The sequence below is a fragment of the Gossypium hirsutum genome, chromosome D02 (assembly GCF_007990345.1).
Source record: "Gossypium hirsutum isolate 1008001.06 chromosome D02, Gossypium_hirsutum_v2.1, whole genome shotgun sequence".
Lineage (NCBI taxonomy): Eukaryota > Viridiplantae > Streptophyta > Magnoliopsida > Malvales > Malvaceae > Gossypium > Gossypium hirsutum.
Genome location: NC_053438.1, coordinates 55,266,494 through 55,283,548, shown reverse-complemented (window position 1 = coordinate 55,283,548; position 17,055 = coordinate 55,266,494). Strand labels below are relative to the sequence as shown.

The 17,055-nt window shown below is 32.6% G+C and overlaps 1 long non-coding RNA gene across 1 annotated transcript; it reads left to right on the top strand.

The window, feature by feature from the left end:
* Positions 1–1,177: 1,177 nt before the first annotated feature.
* LOC107908299 (uncharacterized) lies at positions 1,178–2,561 on the top strand. Its single transcript, XR_001686963.2, has 2 exons — positions 1,178–1,826; positions 2,173–2,561. It is a non-coding gene; the product is annotated as an uncharacterized lncRNA (long non-coding RNA).
* Positions 2,562–17,055: the final 14,494 nt, after the last annotated feature.

Below are 17,055 nucleotides of genomic sequence, written 5' to 3'. Positions count from 1 at the left end.
TTAATGTCTCAGTGTCGAAGATCAAAAACTCGAAAAGAATTTTTAAAAAATACGATCCATCTTTATTGTGTTATTTTAAAAATACTCGAATTAATAAAAAAATGAAAAATGCTTCCTTATCTCGAAGTAACAAGATGTCACATCCAGTAAGTTAGGACACGACACCTCGTATTTTTTAGAGTAAGCTTTCCTTTTATTTTTATATTTAAACCTCATTTATTTTAATTTTAAAAGGATATTCGGTTATTTAGGTTCAACGCAAGAAAAATCGAAACCCAGTAAGTTAGGGCACGACTTCTCGAATTTCTAAATACGAAATATTGCCTTTATTATTTGGAAAGTCTAAAAGGATATTTGGCCATTTGGTCGAACGAGAAATCAAAACCCAGCACGTTAGGGCACGTTTTCTCGATTTTCCAAATGCGAAATATTGCCTTATTTTAAAAAAATTTCCTTTTGATGCATGGTGGTAACATGTGTGACAAAACAATAACGAATATAACGAGTTAAGGATAAATAATACAAACAATCATCAAAAATGGAATAAATAAATATAAGAGATGAATCAATCACTTAATAACAAGTAAATAAACGAATAGAACTAAAATGTCCTTTTGAAATGATAATAAACACGTAAATAAGTAAATAAATAATAATAACATTAAAGAAGATGAATAAAATTTAAAAAAAATGTGAAAAGACATATGTATATTTATGTGGACAATTTTTATAAAATAAAAAACGTGTATATATGTATATCATAAAATATATGTCAATATTACATAAAAATATATGTATGCATGTACATATTTTAAAACGATAAAACATAATAAATGTATTTTTTAGGAATTATAAAATATATGTATAAGTTATAAGAACATATATATGCATATATATTTTTTAAAATTATAAAGTATAAAATTCGTATGTATATACATAGATATATAAAAAAATGCATATAGATTATAGAATATAAACATGTATAAGTATGTGTATTAATTAAACTGTATGTGTATTATAAAATGTATGCATGTATATGTATATGACAAAATCTGAAGTTAAAATATATATAAGTAAATAACATTAAATAAAATATTAAATAAAACTGATTTTTAAATATGTATATTTATATAAAAAATAAAAAAAAAACTTGAAGTTTAAAAGGCTAAGGATCAAATTGAAATCAGACCAATAATTTGGGGCCAAATTCGCAAATAAAAGGTTCAGGGGGCTGAAATGAAGCACACGCAAAGTGCGAAAGACTGATCGGGCAATATGCCCAAGTCCTGAAGCGCAGCATTTATGCGCGGACTAAATTGGAACATGCAGCAAAATTGCGGGGCCAAATTAAAAACAATAAAGAAACAAGCAGAAGGATTAAATTAAAACAACACAATAATATGGAGGGACCAAGGGCGAAAATTTCCCATTCAACAGAAACGCGTGGATCCCATAGGCGGGTCGGGTTGTGCGCGGATCCTAAGGGTCGAAACGGCGTCGTTTTATTGCGATTTAAACACCCTTTTTTTTTATTCTTTTCATTTCCTCCCCCCACACTAAAAAAATCTGCAGCAACCCTCTCAAAGCCTCCCCATGCCCTCCAACGGTTGGACTTCTCACCGCCGCACATCTGTCTATCGCACCGCCACTAAACCGACGGCTGGCGAACTATGACGAAGGGCTTTTAAAGCCCAGCTTTCGGGCGACTTGAAAATTTGAGTCTTTGAACCCCCATGAGTGCCAAGACAGAGGCTCATAGCCCCCCTTTTCGGATTCGGGTCAACAACAGAACCACTCACCGACAGCGCAGTCGAGAGGTATCTTCGGTAAGCCCCTTCCTCCTTTATTTTCTTTCTATGTTATCCCCTTTTTTGTTAAAACAAAGTTGTAAAATAAATAAATAAATAAAATAATAAATAAAAATACAAAAAAGAAGTAGTGAAGGTTTAACCTAAAAATCTTCCGTTCTGTTATTTATTTCTGATGCGCGTTTTTTACAAAGAAAACCCAAGAAGAACGAAACAATGACCAGCTTTGGCCTTTATAGCCGATTTCAAACTCTTAGATCTATTGTTCTTGTCGTTTTGCATTTTGGATTGTTCGTCTTTGTTGTTTTCTGCTTTGTATTTTCCTCTTTGTTTTCTCTGCTTACGTGCTATGGGTGCTTTGCAGGTGTCAGGAGGCCGGTGATTGGCGAGCTGAGCGGCGGTGGCGCTGAAGGCTGACCAGGGGTGTGCAGCGCTGGAGGCTATGCTAGGTTTTTTTTTTGCTGAAAAGTTTTGTTCTTTGTGGGCTAGGGTTGGTTGGGGTATTGGGGTAAAAAATTGGGTTTGGGTATGTGATGGGGTATTGGGTTGAAAATTGGGCTGGTTTGTAAATGGACTTTTTATTTTTTGGGTTTATTTTTGTTTTGTTACTTGGGCCCCGGGCAGAAATTGGGCCTTACATTTGTGATGGATTGAAAATGTTCATTGTGATGTGTTTTGGTAAGTGTTCGAACTGGTTAGGTGCTTGTGATATGATCAAGTTGCTTTGGTTTAATCCATAATGTTTTGAAACAATTGTGGTGCCTTTAAATGACATATTGGTTAGATGAATTAGGGTTTTTGAAAATGGCATGTTTATGTACATTTGAATGATGTTTAAACCATTGAATGTGTAATGACCTGATAGTCAGGGGTGTCAGAAAATGCATTCCTGGGACTCTGTTCCTGTAAATTGGACTCATAAATATTTATTAAAAATATTTATGAAGTTAGTTGTGTAGTTAATTAGATTTCAGCTAAGTGAAATTACATGAATTAAGAATTATTATAGTATAAGGACTAAATCGCGTATAGAGTAAAAGTTGAATTATATATTAAAAATAAATTAAAGGGACCAAAGAAGCAATTATGCCTTTGTTCCATTAAGTGGACGGCATTAATGATGAATACATATTTATATATATATGTAAACTTATTATATATATTATAATAGTTAATAAATTAAAAGTTAAAAATATGCATGCAATTCGAATAGAAAATAAAAGAAAGAAGAGAAGAGTGGGACGGCAACCTAAGGGTTTCAAACTTTTCAACTTCGATTGGTTAGTCAATTTAGTCCCTTTCTTGTAATTTTTATATTTTTGGAATCCCGATGTTAAGTACTACCCGACTCATGTTGAAATTTTAGCATTGATTAAGATTTTAAATGTTGTTAGTGTTGAATAGCTTTAGTATTAGGGATTAAATTGATAGATTTTTAAGCTAGAAACATAAAAGGATTTAATTGTAGAACAAATTGTAAATTTTAAGTAATAGGGACTAAATTGTGAAAAAATCAAAATTTAAGGGTTTAATTGAAAATATAAAGCTAAATTTAGCTTAAAGTGAAATTAGTATAAAAATATAGGATTAAATGAGAAGAATAAAAATTAGTCTCGGTTTAAGGACTAAATTGGAATTTAAGCAAACATTGAGTAAAAATTAAAATATTCAATGTGAAATTGAATTGCGTTGTATTGATGTATTTTAATTGTTTTAATTCCGTAGCTAACGTCGTACCTGAATCCTCGACTAAAAAGGGGAAAGATAAAATCAACGTTGAATAGCTCGAAATCCACAGTTTGTATTTCTATAATCCGAACCTAGTTGTTAATTGTTGTATTTTGATTTAATGCATATGGTAAGTGGTTGAGGTGAGTATTTTTGGCACTTCGATAGTGAATTGAAATTATAGTTGACTGAAATGGATTGAATTGGTGTATACATTATGAATGTATTGATTATTTGAATTGAAATGAGTATGTATTTAAATGTGATAAGGTGCATATGTGAGATTTGGAAATTGGATGTATTTGTAATTGAATTGAAACCCTATTAACTGTTTCGGGCTAAGTCAAATATAGATGGCATGCCATAGGATAGGAAGAGTTCAGGGATTTCTTCGACTTCGAGTCGATGAGGAACTGGGTGCGAATTTGCTTTAGTTTAACCAATAAGACACTGGGTGTCAATTTATATAGCATTGGGCACAGTTATTACTTTAGATTTATCGGATGAGGCATTGGGTGCCAAACTGGTGTGTTGGTTGGATCCGTCTATCCGTCCGAGTCTGAGTCATATTAATAGGGGTAATTAAATATTAAAGCTTTGTAATTGATATTGAAATGGAAAAATATGTGAACTGGAAATGGAAAAGTGGATTTATATATAAAAGGTGAAAATGTTGTGATCATAAATGAGATATATGAGTAATGTACACATGGATTGAATATAGTTGGTTTATGCCATTATGAAAATGAATTGTTGAATGATCTATGAAAAGCTATTTTTATAGCAAGTGATATTAATTGAGTTATATGTTAAACCAACTAATGGAAGAATACTGGTGAAGTTGAGCAAATCATGAAATAATGAGGTATTATGCATGAAATTGAGATGGTGATAAATTACAATTGCTTGTTTAGATAGTAATGTGATTATACAATTCAAATTGAGTATTCATGTATCTTATGTATTTAAATGTTCAGATTATAGAAACATCATTGAGTTTTACTCAGTGTACAGTTTTGTTTTCCGTGCGCAGGTTAGGTACTTCTCTTTTGATCGCCGACTCAGCATCCAACAACGATCCCGATCTCAAATGTAGTGAAGTTTATCTTTGTGATGGCATAAACCTAGGATGTGTTTGGTTTTTAATTAATTTGGTATATGTGATGTAATTAAGTTTAAGTATAATGTTGGTTTGCTATATATAAACATATGTTTGTGTTTGAAGCCATAATTTGGCATGTTGTTTTGAAGCAAGGCTTGTTAGGTGTATGTGAATTTAATATTGATACTTAGATGGTTATGAACTAGGCTAAATTGAGTGATTTGAATGATGCATTGTTGATAGGTTTTGATGATATAAATGTGGTACCAATGATGTTACATTGGTTAGGCACCTAAGATGATTGTTTTGGCATGTTTGGAGTATGTTTGATCGTATTTCGGATAGGTTAAATGATAGGTTTTTGAGCTGCTTAATGTCCAAGCAAGTAGGGAATGGTAAACATGTTGTTTAAGGTGCATTTTAGGTCCACAAGAGCGTGTGACGTGGCCGTGTAAGACACACAACTGGGCGACACGGCCATGTGTCGGCTTTTACTTGCTGACAGACTAAACATTTCGAAACAAAGTTAGAAATGTCTCGCTTCCTACTAGGCCACCAATAAAGTTGTTTCAGATCATTTTACATTTTTGTACTACCCAGATGAATAGATAACCGACTACTATGAGCTTCATTAAAAATCATTTGAATCAACTCTGAATTTCTCGGGACACATATTCGGTCTTTAAACCTCAAACAACCTTCAGAATCAACTCAAAACTCTGAATCAGTATTCGCATCACATTGAGCCCGTTTTTCTATCAATTCGTTATCAACATTTTGAGCCTCACAAATCTGTTGCAGAAATATTGGCTTAGCTTTTAATTCAGCTAAAATGGATCCATCATCACATAACATCATCTGAGTGTTCATTGCCCGCAAAGAAAATAGGGACTTCCGGCTTAAAGCGTCAGCTACAACATTAGCTTTTCTCGGATGATAATCAATTACAAACTCGTAATCTTTCAGCAACTCAAGCCATCTCCGTTGTCACAAATTAAAATCTCTTTGTGACATCAAATACTTCAGGCTCTTATGATCTGTAAAAATTCGGCATTTCTCACCGTACAAATAGTGGCGCCATATCTTCAATGCAAACACAATAGCTGCCAATTCCAGATTGTGTGTCGGATAGTTCTTTTCATGCAGCTTCAACTATCGAGAAGCATAAGCTATAACTTTTTTGTCTTGCATCAATACACAACCCAGTCCGTTTAACGATCCATCGCTGAAAATCACAAACTCTTTACCCGTTTCAAGTTGAACTAACACCGGTGCCTCTATTAACAGTGCTTTCAACTGTTCGAAACTTTTCTGACACTTATCAGTCCATTCGAATTTCACATTCTTTTGAAGTAATCGAGTTAACGGTACTGCCATCATCGAGAATCCTTTTATAAATCTCCAGTAGTATCCCGCTAATCCCAGAAAACTTCTGATCTCAGATACATTTTTCAGTGGTTTCCAATCCATTATTGCCGATGTAATAGGCCTAATTTTCTCGGCCCGCTATTAAAATAATAATAAAATAAATAAATAAAATAACACTCCAAATTACATCAGCCCAATACCTAATCTTACCCAAACCTAGAGCGGCCCAATAACACCAAAATCAGCCAACCCTAGCCCAAGTTAGCCTAACCCGAATGGCCCACCTACCTAGCCCTAAAACATTCTAAAAAAAACCCTAAAGTAACTATTTGCCTAAGCTGCCGCAACAGTAGCCTCCCACACGCGCGCTTCCACGCCACGCTCCTCCGTACGGCCGTACCTACAACAGACACACAAACAAACAACAAGAGAAAAGTAGAGAAAAAGAAAGGAAAAAAAGGAGTTTTGTATTTTTTTTTCATTTTTGTTTCGGGGCTATAAAAAATCCTTTCAAAAACCTGTAATGGGGGGGATTTTTTATTTTCTCTTTTGCTTCTCATTTGTACATACACACAGAGATTGAATACAAAAAAAAAGGTTTATTTTTCCTCTTTTCCATTTTGTTTCCGATTGCTTTTCTTTTTCTGTTTTGTTATTAATCATATATAAGTGCATACATAAAATAAAAAAGGAAAAGGGGGAGATTAGAACTTACCTTCGTACAAGCACCGTCGAAGCCTCGTTTACTCCGTCCAAATCGGAGTCTGATGAGGTTTTGGGTTTGGAAGCGGTGGAGGAGGGTGAGAGAATTTAGGTTTTGTTTCTGATGGTTTAATGGGGGGTAGAAAAGATTTTATTTTTAGGGTTTTAGATAGTACTTGTGCGATGCTTAAAACGACACCGTTTGAGGTTGGATTTTATAGCTTCAAAACGGCACCGTTTTGGCTGTTCAGTAACCATGACCCGCACGGTGACCTAACCCGGGGAGGATCCGCGTATGTTGTTCCAATGGCCTATTTATGTGTTCGGTCCTTCTATCTTTTTCGATTGACTTCAATTTAATCTTTTTGTTTTTTTAATTTCGCCGCATAATTCAATCTTGTTTTCAATTTCGTCCTTTTATCAGTTGAGGAGACAAACGCTCGAAACGGTGCCGTTTCCTGTGATCTGATTTGATTATGAGTTTGTGCGTTTAATTTCTTTATTAGTCCCTGTGATTTTAAGTGGATTTCAATGTGATCTCTTTTATTCCATTTTATTGTGTATTTACTCCCTGACTTTATGTTTTAATTTCAAATTAGCTTTATATATATGTTTATTTATTATCAACTAAATATACTTATTATTACAATTATTATTTTTAATATTACTATCATTACGATTGTCGATAATATCATTGATACTAATCTACATATATTTATTTACTTCTTTATATATATTTTTTTCTTGTCATGTATTAATATTAAGTTTTATATTATCATATATTAGTATACTATTTCATTATATTTTTATTGATATTATAAATAACCATTTTAAATTTATTATGCATTTGCTTTAAAATCTATTATATTCTATTATTTTAAAATTTATTTTGTATTATGTATTGTTATATATTCATTATCACTTAGATTAATCATTTTCATGAAAATTCGTTATATCATATATACATTCTTTAATATTTTATTCTATAATATGTTTTTTCTTTAATTTCACTCATTACATTTTTTATTTGTATAAAAGCATTTTCTTTAACATACTATTATTATATATATGTACATAATTATTTTTTAATTACCCTCCTCTATATTTTGTATATTTCAACTTTTACATATTATTATACATATCATTGATTTCATACTTACGTATTTTTTTATTTCATATATAACTTATATCTTTTAAAATACTCTACTATATACTTCATTAATCTCAACCTTTTTATACGTACTATTATATACTATTCTACGAAGTTTTTAAAATCCCTATGCATTACTTATTTAAATTAACATACGTATATTATTATGTACCTTAATTTTCATAGCATTGGTACAATGTATGCTCGAGATTATTGTTGCTATGCTTGTTGGTATTTATCTATTGATTATTTGATGTTATTTACAAACCATCCTTTATGTTGTATGTCATCATTCACTCGCCTTTTATTTCATTCACAGGTTGCATATTGTTTAAAGACCAAAATCATTTTATACAAAAGTCTTTCAAGATAATGCAAAGTTCGGTATTTGGAATCTTCGAAAGATTGAGCGCTAACGTATTGGGTTCCAATTTTCCTCGTTGAATCTAAATAATCGAGGATATGCCTTAATCAAAACACGTAAATAAAAAAGCTCATTCTCAAAAATTTGATACGTCGTGTCCTAATGCATTGGATATGACATGTTGTTTTCTCGAGACGAGGATTCTTCTAAAAATAAATGCAATATGCGGTATTTAGGAATTTTGGGAAATTGAACCCTAACTTACTGGGTTTTGATTTTTCATTCGACCCAAATAACCAAATATCCTTCTCAACATGCATGGGTTTTTAAAGTCAAAAGATAAACTTAATTTTGAAGATTAAAAATGTTGCGCCCTAACTTACTGGGTGTGACATTTTATTTCTTTGAAATAAGAGAGTTTTATAATTCAATTTATTCAAGTTAAAATAATCGTATATTAAAATATTTTCAAAATTTCGACATTAAGACATTAAACAATCAATTAAGTACCAATTTAAGACATTAAACAATCAATTCAGTACCAATTTTGGGCGTTACGAGGGTGCTAACCCTTCCTTGTGCGTAACCGACTCCCGAACCTATTTTCTCAAATTTCACAGACCAAAATCATTTTTAAGGTGAGCCGATCACACCTCAATAAATGATCGGTGGCGACTCCCATTTTCATTTTCAAAGTCAACAACTAAATTTTTTTGTTTTTCAAAAAAATGGTTTCGACAGCCGATATCTTGCTCGGATCAACCCTGATGCCTTCCGCTGAGACAATATGACCCAGAAATCCATCTTCCCGAAGCCAGAATTCACATTTGCTGAATTTAGCATATAACTGTTTATCTCTCAAAGTCTGCAACATGATTCTCAAATGTTCAATATGCTCCATCTCCTCACGAGAATAGATCAGAATGTCGTCAATGAATACAACAACGAATATGTCTAAATACGATCTAAAAACATGGTTCATTAAATCCATAAATACTGCAGGAGCGTTAGTCAAACCAAAAGGCATAACTAAAAATTCATAGTGACCGTACCGGGTTCTGAAAGTAGTCTTCGGTATATCAGAATCTTTAACTCGCATCTAATAGTAGCCGGATCTCAAATCTATCTTCGAGAATACTGAAGCCCCTTTCAACTGATCAAACAGGTCATCAATCTGTGGCAGCGGATATTTGTTCTTTATAGTCACTTTGTTCAACTGACGATAATCAATACACATTCTTATCATGCCATCTTTCTTTTTCACAAACAAAACCGGAGCACCCCAAGGTGATAAACTCGGTCATGCGAAACCCCTATCGGCCAGCTCTTGCAACTGAGCTTTTAATTCTTTTAATTTGGTCGGTAGCATTCTGTACGAAGCTATTGAAATCGGAGTCATCCCCGGCACTACCTCATCCCAAACTCTACCTCTCGTATCGGTGGCAAACCCGGTAATTCTTCAGGAAACACATCCGGATACTCATACACAACAGGTACTGATTCAATCTTTCTTTCAGTTACTTTAGAGTCAAGTACATAAGCAAGTTAAGCTTCACAACCCTTTTTCACATATTTATGAGCTAACATCGAGGATATCACTGCTGGTAACCCATTCAGATCATTAGATTCAATCCGAATAATTTCATCATTCTGACTCCGTAAATCAATAGTCTTTCGTTTACAGTTTACAACAGCATCATGCACGGTTAACCAGTCCATACCCAAAATTATATCAAACTCGTCGAATGGCAACAACATCAAATCAACCGAAAAACACGAATCTCGAATCATTAACGGAAAATTCTTACACACTTTGTCAACCAAAACACATCGACCCAGGTGGTTTAATACTCTAATCACAAACTCATTAGACTCAATAGGCAAAGTCTCATTGGATACTAAAGTCTCACACACATATGAATGAGTCGAACTAGGATCAATAATGTAATAACATTAGTATCATAAAGAGTGAAAGTACCACTAATGACATCTGGGGAAGAAGCCTCCTCGCGAACGCGTATAGCATATGTTCTGGCAGGTACAAGAGCTTTAGATCGAACTATCGTATCTTTCGACCCTCTCTGACTGCCACTTACATTACCCGAATGCCTGGGTGGTCTACCTCGCACTGACATATTACTCGGTCTGGCACTCTGAACAGTGTTTTACTCGGCTAACATCGAGCACTCCCGGAAAAAATGATCCTTCAATCCACACTTAAAATAAGACCGATCATGTAATCTGCAATCTCCAGGATGCCATTTACCACAATGCTTGCACTCGGATCTATTCTGCCACACGTTGCCAACACTAGCAATTGAAGTGGCTCGTGAACTCACAGGAGGTCGATCTCGATCTCGTCTAGAAAAGCCTGTAGTAGCTTTAGATCGACTATGATCATCTCTGGATTTCTTTGAGGTTGACTGAAATGATTTACTGAATGTTCTTTTTCAGGAATCTCTAGCTTCAAAGTTAGCTTTTCTCTTCTCTTTCCCAAGCTCTTTAGCTTTGCAAACTCGTTTAACAAGTATCACAAACTCTTTTATCTCAAGTATGCCAACTAACAGTTTAATGTCTTCATTCAACCCATCTTCAAATCTCTTACACATAATAGCTTCGGTCGACACACACTCTCGGGCATATCTGCTAAGTCATACAAATTCTCGCTCATATTCAGTGACAATCATACGACCCTGTTTAAGTTCAAGAAATTCTTTACGTTTCTGATCAATAAATCTCTGACTAATATATTTCTTGCGGAACTCCATCTAAAATAATTCCCAGGTGACACGTACTTTCGGTACAACCGACACTAAAGTATTCCACCAATGATAGGTAGAGACACGTAACAAAGATATGGTACATTTCAAACATTCATCGGATGTACATGATAGTTCTTCAAATACACGGATAGTGTTATCAAGCCAAAATTTAGCTCGTTCAGCATCATCATTAACTGTGGCCCTGAACTCTTCAGCCTCGTATTTTCTAATTTTATCAATAGGGGGCTTACTTAACCTCATTAGATCAACCATCGGAGGTATCACAAGTATCAGAGACGAATTATTCTGAGGTGGGGGTTGTTGCACAGCCGAATTAGTTTGAATATACTAAGTAAATGAATCGTTCATCATTTGATAGAAGGCTTGTTTAGCCTCCCCCTCATGGCTACTCGAGGTAGGCCGAGAATCAACTGGCGCTGTCCCATGCACGGGAGCAAGCGCTACACTTTCAACATCATCTACTACGGCTCTATCGGGATCCATTTACTATACGAAAACATATTTTAAATTGTCAGAAGTCATCACACTATCATAGTATAATTTATGGCATGTATGGCTAGACCCTCATGCGCTACGTTAGTCCTAAAACCGACTAAACCGTAGCTCTGATACCAATTAAAATGTAACACCCCTAACCCGTATCCATCACCGAATTAAGGTTACGAGGCATTACTGAACAAAACACAACTCAGAACAAACGTTCATTTGAATTCAAGAATTTTAACCATTTACATGCAATTTGTTTAACTCAAAATATACCTGAACTTAACTATTCATTCATATTCATATTCATATATTCACATATTAAAATTCGAAACACTATAATATAGTACCAACTAATACAAATGAATATATATTTTATCTATTTAAAAAGAACATAAGCCGAATGTGCAATTTACAAGTCAAATATCTCAATACACATAATTGGTTTAATTTCAAATTATACATGATTTATAATCTCATATAATAAAATATATACATAAGCAAATTACTAATTTATTTCATAACATTTTATTAACATAGACACCTTTTCATGAACTCAATTTAGCAATCACTTCATCCAAAACATACTTAACTTTTGATCGATATGCCAAAACCGAATTCATACAAAATAAATCCAAATCCTATTTCAAGTATGCGAAATTTTTTACTAATACTAACTCATTATTTATAACCTATTAGCATTCAATCTAAATGTCATTCTACCTTATGTATGTTCGGCCAATTGACTAAATCCAAAACTAAATCAACTATTTTAAATCAAGACATGTGCATCACATATATTTACATATAATAAGCCTAAACTATAATCAAATATGCATAATTATATGTCCTACTTTTGACCATTTAAAACAAAACATAAACACTGCAAACAAACTAAACCATAAGGAATTAAGCCATTTTTGCATGGCTATTATTTACATATACAGTATATCAAAATACGACATTCAAAACATTATCCAGACTATACATGACATAAGTTGAGTCCAAACATTTAAATACCGAAACAGAAGATAGAGTGATGAACTTTGCTGACAATCCCCGAGCTTGAAGCTTGATTTTTAAGTCTATAAAACAGAGAGACGTAAAAAAAAAGTAAGTTTATATAGCTTAGTAAGTCTTTAACATAACTAAAATATATACGAGTCATATAATTTCCTAAGTACATTTATTGAAATCGAAAATATCACATATGATTACTATTTAAACTTTTGCTAACCTTAGATCATTTTATTGATAACCAAATATTTGTACTCACCGAATGTATATAACCAAATGTATGTATATACTCATCAAATACTTATAACCGAATGCATATATACTTATCAACTACTTATAACCGAATGCATATACACATCAAATGTATACAACCGAATGCATATATACCTATCAAATACTTATAATCGAATGCATATACACATCAAATGTGTACAACCGAATGCATATATACCTATCAAATACTTAAATCGAATGCATATACACATCAAAGGTATATAACCAAATGCATATATATACTTATCAAATAAGATATAAATAGCACATACTTAATTATTATAATTTTATAATTCATTTGTTGTTATTTTGACAAAGAACTTACTAAACACATATTTTAAATGATTCACCAGTATATAGCCTGCTAGGCTTGAAACTTGACTCAGAACACCGGCATTAAGCTTGCTAGACATTAAGTCTGAAAAATTTCACCAGCATTAAGCCTGCTAGGCACAGAACCTGAATATCACAGATACAAAAATGATTCCTCATATAATTCTTAATAGCAAACACATGTTCGAAACATTTATGTACAATTCACACATTAACTTCACCTCAAGAAGTTTGTAATCCATGTTCAAATCTTATAAGTATTTACAATTCATACTTTTAATTCAACTCAAGTACTTGTATATGTATATACATCTATTCGAATCACACACATACATATGTAAAATTCATACCTTTAATTCAATTCAAAAACTTATACATGTATATACATATATATATTCGAACCTCACTTATACATATATATAATTCATAACTTTAATTCAATTCAAGAACTTATACATGTATATACATATATATTCGAAAACCTCACATATACATATATAAAATCCATACCTTTAATTCAATTTATATATTTTTAATTACAGCTCATCAAATATACAATAGATATATATGTATATATGTTGATTTAATAACTTTAAATTGCTAATAGACTTACCTCGGACAGTGAAGATTGAAACCGGACGATTAGTCGACGATTTTAGTTTTTCCTCGATCCAACTCCGATTTCTTTGGTTCTTGATCTAAATATATTCCAAATGAACTGTTTTAAATATTATTTCATTCAATTTAGTCCAAAAACACATAAATGGGCAAATTCCCATTTTCCCCTGACATTTACAGTTTTTGCAATTTAGTACCTATTGCATAAAACACAAAATACACAAAATTTGGCCACACTATGCTAGGGCCGAATATTCATAGGCTTCATACAAGTCCACACGTTTCATTTATTTCACATTTTAGTCCTTCAAAAATTTATTTTCACAATTTATCCCTAATGACTCAATTTCACCAAAAATTTAAAGACAAAACATGTTAATCTTTTACATATCTTTCATATTTCATCATCAACTATCACAAAGCTCAAGCATTCATCAATGGCACATCTCAAAATCACCATCAAATTCTAAAATGAAAGCATGGGTTTGATAGAACACGAAGCAACAATCACAAAAACGTAATATCATCAAAAACCGAAACCAAAACATACCTTAATCTAGCTATGGAAATGTCGAAACTTTAAAAATCCATGGATGAGTTCTTCATGTTCAACATTTGGCTAAGAAAGATGAAGATATTCATATTTTCATTACTTATTTTAATTATATATTATAATTTACCAAATGACTAAATTAACCTTATTATAATAAATATATATAAAATATATATTAAGGTCAATTTTGTCATATGCCGCCCACTATCTATTTCATGGTCTAATTGCTTCTTAACTCCTCCCATTTTAAAAGACAACAACAATTAGGTGCTTTTAGATTTAACCCCTAAATTTCCATTTTATGCGATTAAGTCATTTTATCAAATTGAGCACTCAAACGATCAAATTTTCATACAAAATTTTCACACATATTAATTCACATGCCTTAAACATCAAAAATAATATTAAAATATTTTTCTGACTCCAATTTGTGGTCCCAAAACCACTTTGTCCGATTAGGGTCAAAATCGGTTGTTACACCGGGTGTGACACACTTACCATCTCTAGTTCGATTCATACTTATTCATTTTATCACTTTTAGAATATATAGAATATGTTACAATTAATACCACATTTCAATAATTCCCAAGCCTTTTGGCTTATTATTACTAGATAGGCCTTTAAAGCTCGTTTTTGCCCATTTCAAATATTGTCACATATTAACTACAATGTCATTTACTCATTTACATATCATTTATCAATTCTTATATTTATAACCCTATTAACCATACACAGAATTGGAATGGATACGCAGATCAATCATCCTAGGTTTGTAACACCTCTTACTTGGTCTGATCATCAGGCCTCGCTATAGGTTGCTACAACAATTAATGGAGAAAATTGCATACATTTCTAACTTTAAAAATTCAATTAAACAATATAAAAATTCATAATCCATGCATAATATGGTTTACAAACAAATCTGAGTCTCAATCGAGCTTGCGAAAGCTCTTAAGCCAACCCGGGAACAAATAAGGAATTAATTGAAAACTTAACAAAAGTATAGAAATTTCTAAAAATAGGGGTCACACGGCCTTATACCTAGGCCATGTAATAAGCTGTGACCATGTGTAAGGGAGTCGCATGGCCATGTATCCAGGCCATGTAACTCACTGAAGTCGTGTGGACCTAAATCTAAAAATTCATTAAAAATCACACGGCCGTGTGGTTGGGCTGTGTAACAAACTGAAATCGTGTGAAAAATAGATGACCAATACAACAATGATTACACGGGCGTGTGGCCAGCCCCTGTGACAATCGGGAACCATGTGGTATGTATCCATCCTAATTTCTTAATAGCACATGGCCATGTCACTAGCCCGTGTGTCGAACCGTGTGGTGCAAAAATTGTGCCTTTTGGTGTAAGCTACAAAAATCAATACCTTAATTGGATTATGCATACACTTCTATCAAATTTGAAGCCTGTTTAAAATGTACAATACCTTACCAATACATACCACAAATCAACATACCTAACATCTAAGCAACATGCCTCAATGGCACTATCACATAACATGAATCAATTCAAATAACTAATCCCATTTCATACCAATTTAGACTATAACCAAATAGTTTCGCTATAAAAAATCAGAACACTAAGTTATAGCCATCTATAAATGGCTATATTATCAAAACCAACCATAGATAAGTTTAGCACCAAATTCACACCCAAGACTTATACCAATTCCACATTTATATCACTTCAAACATGCACCTAGGAACCTTATACAATTCACATACCAAAATTCCATTCAATTCAACCATTAGCGTATACCAAACAACCATTTATACTATATAGTAATTACAACCATTGTAGTATTAGATGACATATAGAGACCAAAGTGACAAGTCTTTACTCGATAATGCTCACACGAGCTATGGAGAATTCGCAACATATAAAATTACAAGAAATAGATTAAAAACAACTTAAAAATTGAAGAAAAGCTTGTTCAAAAGCTTTGGCTTTCTCTTCAATGGAGAAACGGTGGTGATGGGTTGAAAATGATGAATGAAAGTGGCCATTAACCTTATTTTTATGTTTTAATAAATTTTAACTTAATTTTAATATTAAAATAACATATAATTTATTAATAATTCATTAATAAATTGTCCACTATACTTAAATAGTGATTAATTTTCACTTAAACCCTTGTACTTTCACTTTTTAAGTCTTTTAACTAATAAAAATCTATAGCAATTAAGTTTTACAATTTTTATGATTTCGTCCCTCTACCCTAATTAACTATTCAATCAACTAAATTATTGGACCAAAATTTAATATAACTATAATAGACTCAAAAATATTAATACTTAATATTTTACTGACTCGATCATCAAAAAATGAGGTTTCAAAAACGGGCTGTTACAGGATTGCTTAGCAACGATGACTCTATCCATATACATAAAATACCACCTCGGATTGCCTAGCAACAATGGCTTTCTCAATCGGATTAATCTATCACCCCGAGTTACCCAAAAACGATGACTCACTAAGTATAATCTACCATCCCAGGTTTTCTGAAGGTGATGGTTTTCAATCAATAATATAAACCAAGGACATGCCAACTATATCCGACACAGTCCGAATAACTAATAAGGTAACCACACACTTTATTCATGATAAACATCATTCAAACCATATTTAATCATGTCCAAATAATCCATCAATCCACCAATTCATCATATATACAACATATACCAACTCAATTCCAAACCAATTATCACATATCAATCAATTCATATAACTTTCTACTATATTCAATTTCGTCCCTAT